The sequence below is a fragment of the Pseudophryne corroboree genome, chromosome 11 (assembly GCF_028390025.1).
Source record: "Pseudophryne corroboree isolate aPseCor3 chromosome 11, aPseCor3.hap2, whole genome shotgun sequence".
In the NCBI taxonomy this organism is placed as follows: Eukaryota; Metazoa; Chordata; class Amphibia; order Anura; family Myobatrachidae; genus Pseudophryne; species Pseudophryne corroboree.
In genome coordinates, this window is record NC_086454.1 from 40,525,578 (window position 1) to 40,537,021 (window position 11,444).

Sequence of the window (11,444 nt, forward strand, 5' to 3'; positions counted from 1 at the left end):
CACAGAGCATGCACATAACATGGGTCCCACACAGAACGTACATAGCACACACCTGCTGCACACATAGAGCATGCATGTAACATGGGTCCCACACAGAACATACATAGCACACACCGCATGCATGTAACATGGGTCACACACAGAACACACACAAGAGCATGCATGTAACATGGGTCCCACAGAGAACATACATAGCACACATCTGCTGCACACAGAGCATGCATGTAACATTGATCCCACACAGAACACACACCTGCTGAACACATAGTGCATGCATGTAACATGGGTCCCACAGAGAACATACATAGCACACACCTGCTGCACACATAGAGCATGCATGTAACATGGGTCCCACACAGAAGTTACACAGCACACACCTGCTGCACAGAGAAAACACACGTGCTACACTGTACATGGAACATGCCCCCACATAGACCATGCACGGAAGCCGCATGTGTCTGTGTGCAGGGATCACATGGCAAGCTTTGCCAGCAGCTCAGGTAACTATGGCAACCACACAACTCAGGCTGCGCGGCCTACAGCCGGATCCCCGCCCATCCCCTGAGCACGCTTACCGTCAGGCAGTCCGTAGTGACTACAGCACGGGGGTCTCCGCTCTCTCCCGCGAACACCGGGACTCTCACTGACACGTCCCAAACATCACCCGGACCGGGATAGCGGAGTACGGGCGGCACACACCTCCTCCAATCCCGTCACTGGAGGGGCGGGTCTGATTCACCAAGTGCCCAATCACGTCCTGAGAGGGGAGGACCGGATCTTCTATTGACCAATCTTGAGTCGGAAGGTGGAGCACGTGTTATGTCATATTATTAATTACATTATGTATATTACCTGGAGTTATGTCACTCATGAGAGAGAGAGAGAGACTGACTGACTGACTGACTGACTGACTGAGGGCACTGCCATTGGCTGACTGCGAGAGACTGAGGGCACTTACTGACTGTGAGAGAGACTGAGGGCACCACTGACTGTGAGAGACTGAGGGCACTGACTGTGAGACACTGAGGGCATTGCCACTGGCTGACTGTGAGAGACTGAGGGCACTGACTGACTGTGAGAGAGACTGAGGGCACCACTGACTGTGAGAGACTGAGTGCACTGACTGACTGTGAGAGAGACTGAGGGCACCACTGACTGTGAGAGACTGAGAGCACTGACTGTGAGAGACTGAGAGACTGAGGGCACTGACTGTGAGAGACTGAGAGCACTGACTATGAGAGACTGAGGGCATTGCCACTGGCTGACTGTGAGAGACATAGGGGTAGATGTATTAACCTGAAGAAGGCATAAGGAAGTGATAAACCAGTGATAAAGCAGTGTTAAGTGCAAGGTGATAATGCACCAGCCAATCAGCTCCTAACTGTTAATTTACATATGGGAGCCGATTGGCTGATGTGTTTATCACCTTGCATTTATCACTGGTTTATCACTTCCTTATGCCTTCTCCAGGTTAATACATCTGCCCCTGAGGGGCAGATGTATTAAGCTCAGTGAAGTGATAAAGTGGAAGGTGATAATGCACCAGCCAGTGAGCTCCTAACTGTCATTTTTCTGACCCAGCCTGTAACATGGAAGTTAGGATCTGATTGGCTGGTGCGTTATCACCTTCCACTTTATCACTTCACCAGGCTTAATACATCTGCCCCAATGATCCCTATGGCTACATTCATATTAAATAAAGTTTCTCGTGGCCACTTACAGTATATGGAACCTCTTGTAAAACACAATACACAAACAGTAGTTGTGTCCCCAGTAGCTGTGCCCCTTGCAGCTGTGCGCCCAGTAGTTGTGCCCCCAGTAGTTTTGCCCAAAGTACTGCGCCCTCATTAGTTTGCCCCCATTAGTTGTTGTGCTCCCTGCAGCTGTGCCCCCAGTACTGCGCCCTCATTAGTTTTGCCCCCAGTAGCTATTGTGCCCCCAGTAGCTGTTGTGCACCCATTAGTTTTGCCCCATTACTCTGCCCACCAGTAGCTGTACCCCTAGTAAAAAAAAAAAAATCAAGAATACTCACCAGCCCCGTTCCTGTTTCCCGACCACTGCTGTCGTCCATCTTCCAACGCCTGCGCCACTCCTCGGATCCATATGAGCGCATAGACACTAGAGGTCAATTATGACCCCTAGAGTCTATGACTGTCCTAAACTGCCGTGCTGTGTGCAATGACGTCAGGCGCACCGCACGGCATGCTCCAGTAGCAAGGAAAGGTCCTCTCCACGAAGGGAAACTAGACGCTACCTCACTGCTTCTAGTTTCCCTTTGCGGAGTGAACCTTTTCCTAACCACCGCCGCCATCATCCCCGTCTGGACACAGTACCGCCGCCGCCATCTGGACACAGTAGCAGCTCTTGCCACGGCGGCGGCGCCCTTGGGACAGCGGCGCCCTGGGCAAAAGTCCTGCTTGCCCGTGGCAAGAGCGCCACTGATACCTCAGTCCTTTTCTAGGTCACTAAGCTATACAATAGTGAAAATGCGATAAAAATTAATGCAGTAGTTTTTGTGTGATCTACTAAAAAAACTTTATGAGCCCCACTCCTGCGCAACAAGCAGCCTGTGTGATACAATTGATGAAGAGTGTCACCAAACACTCCTAAAGCAAACCACAATATACAACAATTTCACCAATCTTGTATCCCTCGGCGCTTAAGAAATCTGATGAATGGGATTTCTTATGGAAGTGTTCACTTTATCCTTTGTATTTCCTTTGGAAAAGAGAAAAACACTTCATAGGGCAGAACCGTTTGTTCTTAAAGGATGGAATGTTCAGTATTAGGGTGGACTCCTACCATATATGTTGGTCTACAGTAACAGTAGACAAATAGGCAGATTTTTTCGAGAGGGTATTCCCACCATGCAGTAGTAACCACGTATCCTCAAAGATAATAAAGACACATCATAGGGCAATCACCTTCCAATATATGGGTATCAAAAAAAAATGTTGTATTGGACTCTTACCCTATATATTGGTCTACCATTCCAGTAGACAAATGTGCAGTTGTATTTTAATGGTTTTCCCCACCATAAGTGCTCGGCTGGATTTCCTCAAATATAATAATAGAGAAAGGCCCCCATAGCATAGTAAAATTTAATCACAATAAAACATACAAAATGTACAAAAAGGCAGTCATACTAGACTCTCACCCTGTGGATTGGTCCACTCCGAAAAGTAGACAAACAGGTATAAGATGGTGTAACAAACAGGCGTCCCTGCAAGTTTTCATCCAAACCGGGTGGTAGTCCAGAGTCCTGTCTTTAACCTCAGTGCGACGCGTTTCGATACTTCCCAGTATCTTTTTCAGAGCATAATGAGGTTGTGCTGGTGGCGGGTTTTTATACCTGTCTTCAGTAAATCCTAATTCCAGACATAGACAACTAACCGCTAATTTCTGACTATCCTAACTATTGCACAATCCCAATGTGTGAGTCCAGGCCGGTATATCTATCAGATTTCCCATAATGAGGTCTCCAAATTACGTGCAGCTGTGTCGCTTCCGCCGTTCACCGCGCCAATGACGAACTTCCTGTTCCCGCCGGAAGTTACGTCATGCGTTCCACCGATGGTTACGGGAGTAGTGCGTTGCGTTCCACAGTCCCCGCTGGTGTTAGCCGCTTGTATTGGTCTCACATAGAGGAAATAGCGCTGCGGTTCATCTTGTATTTTTGCCTGTGTGTAATGTTCTTCATGTCGACCATATATCACAAAGAATATAAAAAATGGTATTAAAAACAAATTATTTGTTACAATATTTTAAAAAACAATTTAAAATGGAGTTTAAAATTCACAAAACTTAAAGAAACCATTTAACTTCAAAATCCTTGTTCAATCCTGTCGGAACAAGGGTTTTGTGTCTATAAATAAAATTCATTTCTTCTTTAGCCAGTTTGGTATTGATATCCGTTTCTCTTAAACCAAGGGTGGTTTTTTTGAGACCGTAAAAATTCTTTATTTTTGAAGGATCACAATTGTGAATGTTTTTAAAGTGAAGGGAAAGTGCATGTGTATCTAATCCTTTGCGTATGTTCCTAATGTGCTCCCCAATTCTTATTTTCAATTGTCTACTCGTCCTACCAATATAGAATTTGCCACACTCACATTCTATCCCATAGATAACGTCAGATGTGTGGCAGGTAACAAAATCTTTAATAGTTACCATTTTGTTGTTGATGTCTATTTTGGTGGCCTTTTTCCCAAAGGTATTGGGGACACATTTACATCCTATACAAGTGCTGCATCTATAGAAGCCTTCAGAGACAATCCCTCTGTTCTTATTTACATTGGAGTGGAAACTTTTAACTAGTTTTTGTCTGAGGTTTGGGGCCTTTCTAAAGATACAAACCGGGTACTCTGGTAATTCTCTTCCCAATACCGGGTCCTTTTTCAGGATCCCCCAATGTTTTCTAAAAATCTTAACCACCTCGTGGTGTTGGGAGGAGAAATCTGACACAAAAGACCACTTGAACCTATCTGTATCTGATTGACCTGTTTGTCTTTTCTTAGGTGTCGAAATTAAGCTTTCACGATCTGAATCCTTAACTGCATTCAGAATTGTGTTGATTTCTTCCTCCTCATAGCCACTTGACAAAAAACAAGTCTTTAATTCCTGTGCTTGATTTAAAAAAGTCTCCTGATCTGTGCAGTTCCTCTTCAATCTTTTAAATTGCCCTATTGGAACGGTGTCTAACCATTTCTTATGGTGACAGCTCTTCTTATTAATGTATGCTCTTGAGTCAGTAGGTTTGACAAAATTTTTTGTTTTGATTTGATGATTGTCCTTATAAATTGTCAAATCCAGAAAGTCTAGACTTGAGTCACTTATGTGGAAAGATAGAGTGATGTTCCTGTCGTTGGAGTTTAAATATTTACAAAAATCATCCAACGACTCTCTATCACCTCGCCAGATAAACAAGATATCATCAATGTACCTCCGCCAGGACACCAGGTTCGCCCCAAATGGGTTGTGCTTCCAAATTACCTCCTCCTCCCACAAACCCATAAATATGTTGGCATAACTTGGGGCGAACCTGGTGCCCATGGCGGTGCCCCTCTTCTGGATGTAAAAATCATCCATGAAAAGAAAAAAGTTATTATTTAAAATAAAATTGATACTTTCCATAAGAAATTCCTGCATTCCTTTTTCTATATTTGAGCGTTCCAACATTTTAGAAACAGCTGTTAGGCCCTGACAGTGGTCAATTATAGTGTACAAAGACCCTACATCGGCTGTCACAAAGAAATAATCATCTTCCCACTTTAAATGGTTCAGGTGCCTCAAGACATCAGTTGTATCCTTAAGGTGTGATGGAATGGTTGTGACTAGGGGCTGCAGAAAAAAATCAACAAATTCTGACAAATTTGCTGTCAAAGAATTGATACCCAAAATTATCGGTCTTCCGGGGGGAAGGGTTAAGTGTTTGTGGATTTTCGGCAGGATGTAAATAGTTGGGATCGTAGATCCTTCTGAGTACAGAAATTGACTTTCTGCCTTTGTAATTATTTCTTTGTCATTATATTTATCTATCATAACTTTTAGGGCCGAAGATATTTTATTAGGGGGATTCCCCCGCATTTTCCTGTAGGTGTTTTTGTCCTCCAGCTGTCTTAAAATTTCTCCTTCATAATAAGACCTATTTAGCAAAACTACCCCTCCACCCTTATCCGCAGGCTTAATTACCAATTCTTTGTCATCGTTTAGAGTCTTGAAAGCCTTTCTCTCTTTAGAGGGAAGATTATAAGTGATGGTTTTATTTTCTAATTTCTCTATATCATCCAAAACAACTTTGCTAAATGTTTCCAAGAAGTTGCCTTTTAGGTGGGTGGGAAAAAAAGTTGATTTAGGTCTGAAGGAGGTGGCGGCTATACGAGCTGTATCAGACTCTTGATCATCTTTAAGAAGAAAAAACTTTTTTAAAGTGAGTTTGCTCAGGTATTTTTGAACATCGATAAAGATATTAAACGGATCAATCTTGGTAGAGGGGGCAAATTTAAGTCCCCTCTCCAGTAACGATCTTTCCTCCTCCAAGAGTACATGATCACTGAGGTTGAAGATTTTTACTTTTTCAACCAAAGGTACATGTATATCATTGGGGGGTTTAATTTTCTTTTTGTATCGATGTTTCCTTTTTCTCTTTCTACATTTACCTGCTCTTGTTCCTCTCATCCTTTTCACTACCTGTGGTTCAAATGTAGTCTCCCCCTGTCTAAAAAAGCCGGAGATCCATAGGTCTCCTCAAGAGGTGTGTATCGATTCGGGCGATCTAATGGAGACCGAACAAAATGTCTTGGTGATCTCCAATTAGTCTCCCTTTCTCTTCTATCCCTCCATCTTGGTGTCCTAGTTTCAAACTGAGCCCTTGAATCTATTTTTTGGTTATGGTTGTAATTTGCCCTTAAATCCCTTCTGGGAATGGGTCTACCTTTATATTTCCATGTTTGAGTATTATGCACTGGTTTCATTGGCTTATACTCTTGATCTTGCCTCCTAATTTGTTCTAAATAGTTCACCCTTGGTGTTCCCCTAATGTTCTCTTTTCCTGTCTGTACATTTGTGTTATTTTTTTCCTTTACGTCTCTCATATACTTTTTGCTCTTCTTTGCAATAATGGATTTTTCTAATTTTCCTATTTTTTCCATAACCCTTTTTTCTGTGATTTTGTATTCTGCGGAATCCCTCGAGGGTTCCAACAGTACTTGGTATTCCTTGATCTTACTATCTAGAAGATTCAGTTCTTTTTTCCTTTCTTCCACTATGAGCGTCATAAGTTCATAAGAACAATGATCTAAAATAGCCGCCCACTTATCTTTAAACTGCTGTGTGGCAGTGGTAAAGCTGGAATTTTTCTGTATTTTAAGCCCCCTAGGGATCAATTTATGTGAAATATACTTTTCCAGCGATACCACTTCCCACCAGACTTTGTTTTCTTTTACCAAAACATCTTCCAATCTGAATAAAATACTATTTAGATCTTCGTCTACAATGTTGGAATCTGTATTGTTGGATTCGAAAAGAGTGTCCAATTTTTTGGCTCTACTTTCCCGAAAACCAAACATACCTGCAGCAGTGTAGGGTTCAAAAACAGGTGAAAATGCAATCTACTAAAAAAACTTTATGAGCCCCACTCCTGCGCAACAAGCAGCCTGTGTGATACAATTGATGAAGAGTGTCACCAAACACTCCTAAAGCAAACCACAATATACAACAATTTCACCAATCTTGTATCCCTCGGCGCTTAAGAAATCTGATGAATGGGATTTCTTATGGAAGTGTTCACTTTATCCTTTGTATTTCCTTTGGAAAAGAGAAAAACACTTCATAGGGCAGAACCGTTTGTTCTTAAAGGATGGAATGTTCAGTATTAGGGTGGACTCCTACCATATATGTTGGTCTACAGTAACAGTAGACAAATAGGCAGATTTTTTTGAGAGGGTATTCCCACCATGCAGTAGTAACCACGTATCCTCAAAGATAATAAAGACACATCATAGGGCAATCACCTTCCAATATATGGGTATCAAAAAAAAAAATGTTGTATTGGACTCTTACCCTATATATTGGTCTACCATTCCAGTAGACAAATGTGCAGTTGTATTTTAATGGTTTTCCCCACCATAAGTGCTCGGCTGGATTTCCTCAAATATAATAATAGAGAAAGGCCCCCATAGCATAGTAAAATTTAATCACAATAAAACATACAAAATGTACAAAAAGGCAGTCATACTAGACTCTCACCCTGTGGATTGGTCCACTCCGAAAAGTAGACAAACAGATATAAGATGGTGTAACAAACAGGCGTCCCTGCAAGTTTTCATCCAAACCGGGTGGTAGTCCAGAGTCCTGTCTTTAACCTCAGTGCGACGCGTTTCGATACTTCCCAGTATCTTTTTCAGAGCATAATGAGGTTGTGCTGGTGGCGGGTTTTTATACCTGTCTTCAGTAAATCCTAATTCCAGACATAGACAACTAACCGCTAATTTCTGACTATCCTAACTATTGCACAATCCCAATGTGTGAGTCCAGGCCGGTATATCTATCAGATTTCCCATAATGAGGTCTCCAAATTACATGCAGCTGTGTCGCTTCCGCCGTTCACCGCGCCAATGACGAACTTCCTGTTCCCGCCGGAAGTTACGTCATGCGTTCCACCGATGGTTACGGGAGTAGTGCGTTGCGTTCCACAGTCCCCGCTGGTGTTAGCCGCTTGCATTGGTCTCACATAGAGGAAATAGCGCTGCGGTTCATCTTGTATTTTTGCCTGTGTGTAATGTTCTTCATGTCGACCATATATCACACAGAATATAAAAAATGGTATTAAAAACAAATTATTTGTTACAATATTTTAAAAAACAATTTAAAATGGAGTTTAAAATTCACAAAACTTAAAGAAACCATTTAACTTCAAAATCCTTGTTCAATCCTGTCGGAACAAGGGTTTTGTGTCTATAAATAAAATTCATTTCTTCTTTAGCCAGTTTGGTATTGATATCCGTTTCTCTTAAACCAAGGGTGGTTTTTTGAGACCGTAAAAATTCTTTATTTTTGAAGGATCACAATTGTGAATGTTTTTAAAGTGAAGGGAAAGTGCATGTGTATCTAATCCTTTGCGTATGTTCCTAATGTGCTCCCCAATTCTTATTTTCAATTGTCTACTCGTCCTACCAATATAGAATTTGCCACACTCACATTCTATCCCATAGATAACGTCAGATGTGTGGCAGGTAACAAAATCTTTAATAGTTACCATTTTGTTGTTGATGTCTATTTTGGTGGCCTTTTTCCCAAAGGTATTGGGGACACATTTACATCCTATACAAGTGCCGCATCTATAGAAGCCTTCAGAGACAATCCCTCTGTTCTTATTTACATTGGAGTGGAAACTTTTAACTAGTTTTTGTCTGAGGTTTGGGGCCTTTCTAAAGATACAAACCGGGTACTCTGGTAATTCTCTTCCCAATACCGGGTCCTTTTTCAGGATCCCCCAATGTTTTCTAAAATCTTAACCACCTCGTGGTGTTGGGAGGAGAAATCTGACACAAAAGACCACTTGAACCTATCTGTATCTGATTGACCTGTTTGTCTTTTCTTAGGTGTCGAAATTAAGCTTTCACGATCTGAATCCTTAACTGCATTCAGAATTGTGTTGATTTCTTCCTCCTCATAGCCACTTGACAAAAAACAAGTCTTTAATTCCTGTGCTTGATTTAAAAAAAGTCTCCTGATCTGTGCAGTTCCTCTTCAATCTTTTAAATTGCCCTATTGGAACGGTGTCTAACCATTTCTTATGGTGACAGCTCTTCTTATTAATGTATGCTCTTGAGTCAGTAGGTTTGACAATTTTTTGTTTTGATTTGATGATTGTCCTTATAAATTGTCAAATCCAGAAAGTCTAGACTTGAGTCACTTATGTGGAAAGATAGAGTGATGTTCCTGTCGTTGGAGTTTAAATATTTACAAAAATCATCCAACGACTCTCTATCACCTCGCCAGATAAACAAGATATCATCAATGTACCTCCGCCAGGACACCAGGTTCGCCCCAAATGGGTTGTGCTTCCAAATTACCTCCTCCTCCCACAAACCCATAAATATGTTGGCATAACTTGGGGCGAACCTGGTGCCCATGGCGGTGCCCCTCTTCTGGATGTAAAAATCATCCATGAAAAGAAAAAAGTTATTATTTAAAATAAAATTGATACTTTCCATAAGAAATTCCTGCATTCCTTTTTCTATATTTGAGCGTTCCAACATTTTAGAAACAGCTGTTAGGCCCTGACAGTGGTCAATTATAGTGTACAAAGACCCTACATCGGCTGTCACAAAGAAATAATCATCTTCCCACTTTAAATGGTTCAGGTGCCTCAAGACATCAGTTGTATCCTTAAGGTGTGATGGAATGGTTGTGACTAGGGGCTGCAGAAAAAAATCAACAAATTCTGACAAATTTGCTGTCAAAGAATTGATACCCAAAATTATCGGTCTTCCGGGGGGAAGGGTTAAGTGTTTGTGGATTTTCGGCAGGATGTAAATAGTTGGGATCGTAGATCCTTCTGAGTACAGAAATTGACTTTCTGCCTTTGTAATTATTTCTTTGTCATTATATTTATCTATCATAACTTTTAGGGCCGAAGATATTTTATTAGGGGGATTCCCCCGCATTTTCCTGTAGGTGTTTTTGTCCTCCAGCTGTCTTAAAATTTCTCCTTCATAATAAGACCTATTTAGCAAAACTACCCCTCCACCCTTATCCGCAGGCTTAATTACCAATTCTTTGTCATCGTTTAGAGTCTTGAAAGCCTTTCTCTCTTTAGAGGGAAGATTATAAGTGATGGTTTTATTTTCTAATTTCTCTATATCATCCAAAACAACTTTGCTAAATGTTTCCAAGAAGTTGCCTTTTAGGTGGGTGGGAAAAAAAGTTGATTTAGGTCTGAAGGAGGTGGCGGCTATACGAGCTGTATCAGACTCTTGATCATCTTTAAGAAGAAAAAACTTTTTTAAAGTGAGTTTGCTCAGGTATTTTTGAACATCGATAAAGATATTAAACGGATCAATCTTGGTAGAGGGGGCAAATTTAAGTCCCCTCTCCAGTAACGATCTTTCCTCCTCCAAGAGTACATGATCACTGAGGTTGAAGATTTTTACTTTTTCAACCAAAGGTACATGTATATCATTGGGGGGTTTAATTTTCTTTTTGTATCGATGTTTCCTTTTTCTCTTTCTACATTTACCTGCTCTTGTTCCTCTCATCCTTTTCACTACCTGTGGTTCAAATGTAGTCTCCCCCTGTCTAAAAAAGCCGGAGATCCATAGGTCTCCTCAAGAGGTGTGTATCGATTCGGGCGATCTAATGGAGACCGAACAAAATGTCTTGGTGATCTCCAATTAGTCTCCCTTTCTCTTCTATCCCTCCATCTTGGTGTCCTAGTTTCAAACTGAGCCCTTGAATCTATTTTTTGGTTATGGTTGTAATTTGCCCTTAAATCCCTTCTGGGAATGGGTCTACCTTTATATTTCCATGTTTGAGTATTATGCACTGGTTTCATTGGCTTATACTCTTGATCTTGCCTCCTAATTTGTTCTAAATAGTTCACCCTTGGTGTTCCCCTAATGTTCTCTTTTCCTGTCTGTACATTTGTGTTATTTTTTTCCTTTACGTCTCTCATATACTTTTTGCTCTTCTTTGCAATAATGGATTTTTCTAATTTTCCTATTTTTTCCATAACCCTTTTTTCTGTGATTTTGTATTCTGCGGAATCCCTCGAGGGTTCCAACAGTACTTGGTATTCCTTGATCTTACTATCTAGAAGATTCAGTTCTTTTTTCCTTTCTTCCACTATGAGCGTCATAAGTTCATAAGAACAATGATCTAAAATAGCCGCCCACTTATCTTTAAACTGCTGTGTGGCAGTGGTAAAGCTGGAATTTTTCTGTATT

At 41.3% G+C, this 11,444-nt stretch overlaps 1 protein-coding gene across 6 annotated transcripts in view; it reads right to left on the minus strand.

The window, feature by feature from the left end:
- STK33 (serine/threonine kinase 33) overlaps positions 1 to 751 on the minus strand; it is a 127,582-nt gene extending 126,831 nt beyond the window's left edge. For 4 of the 6 annotated variants that reach the window (XM_063944041.1, XM_063944042.1, XM_063944039.1 and 1 more), the window contains exon 1: positions 576 to 750. The gene's annotated coding sequence lies outside the window, so the exon portion shown is untranslated. Of the gene's footprint in view, positions 1 to 575 lie in introns of all 6 variants that reach the window. The other 2 variants (XM_063944045.1, XM_063944044.1) reach the window with 2 other exon arrangements.
- Between the last annotated feature and the right edge of the window lie 10,693 nt (positions 752 to 11,444).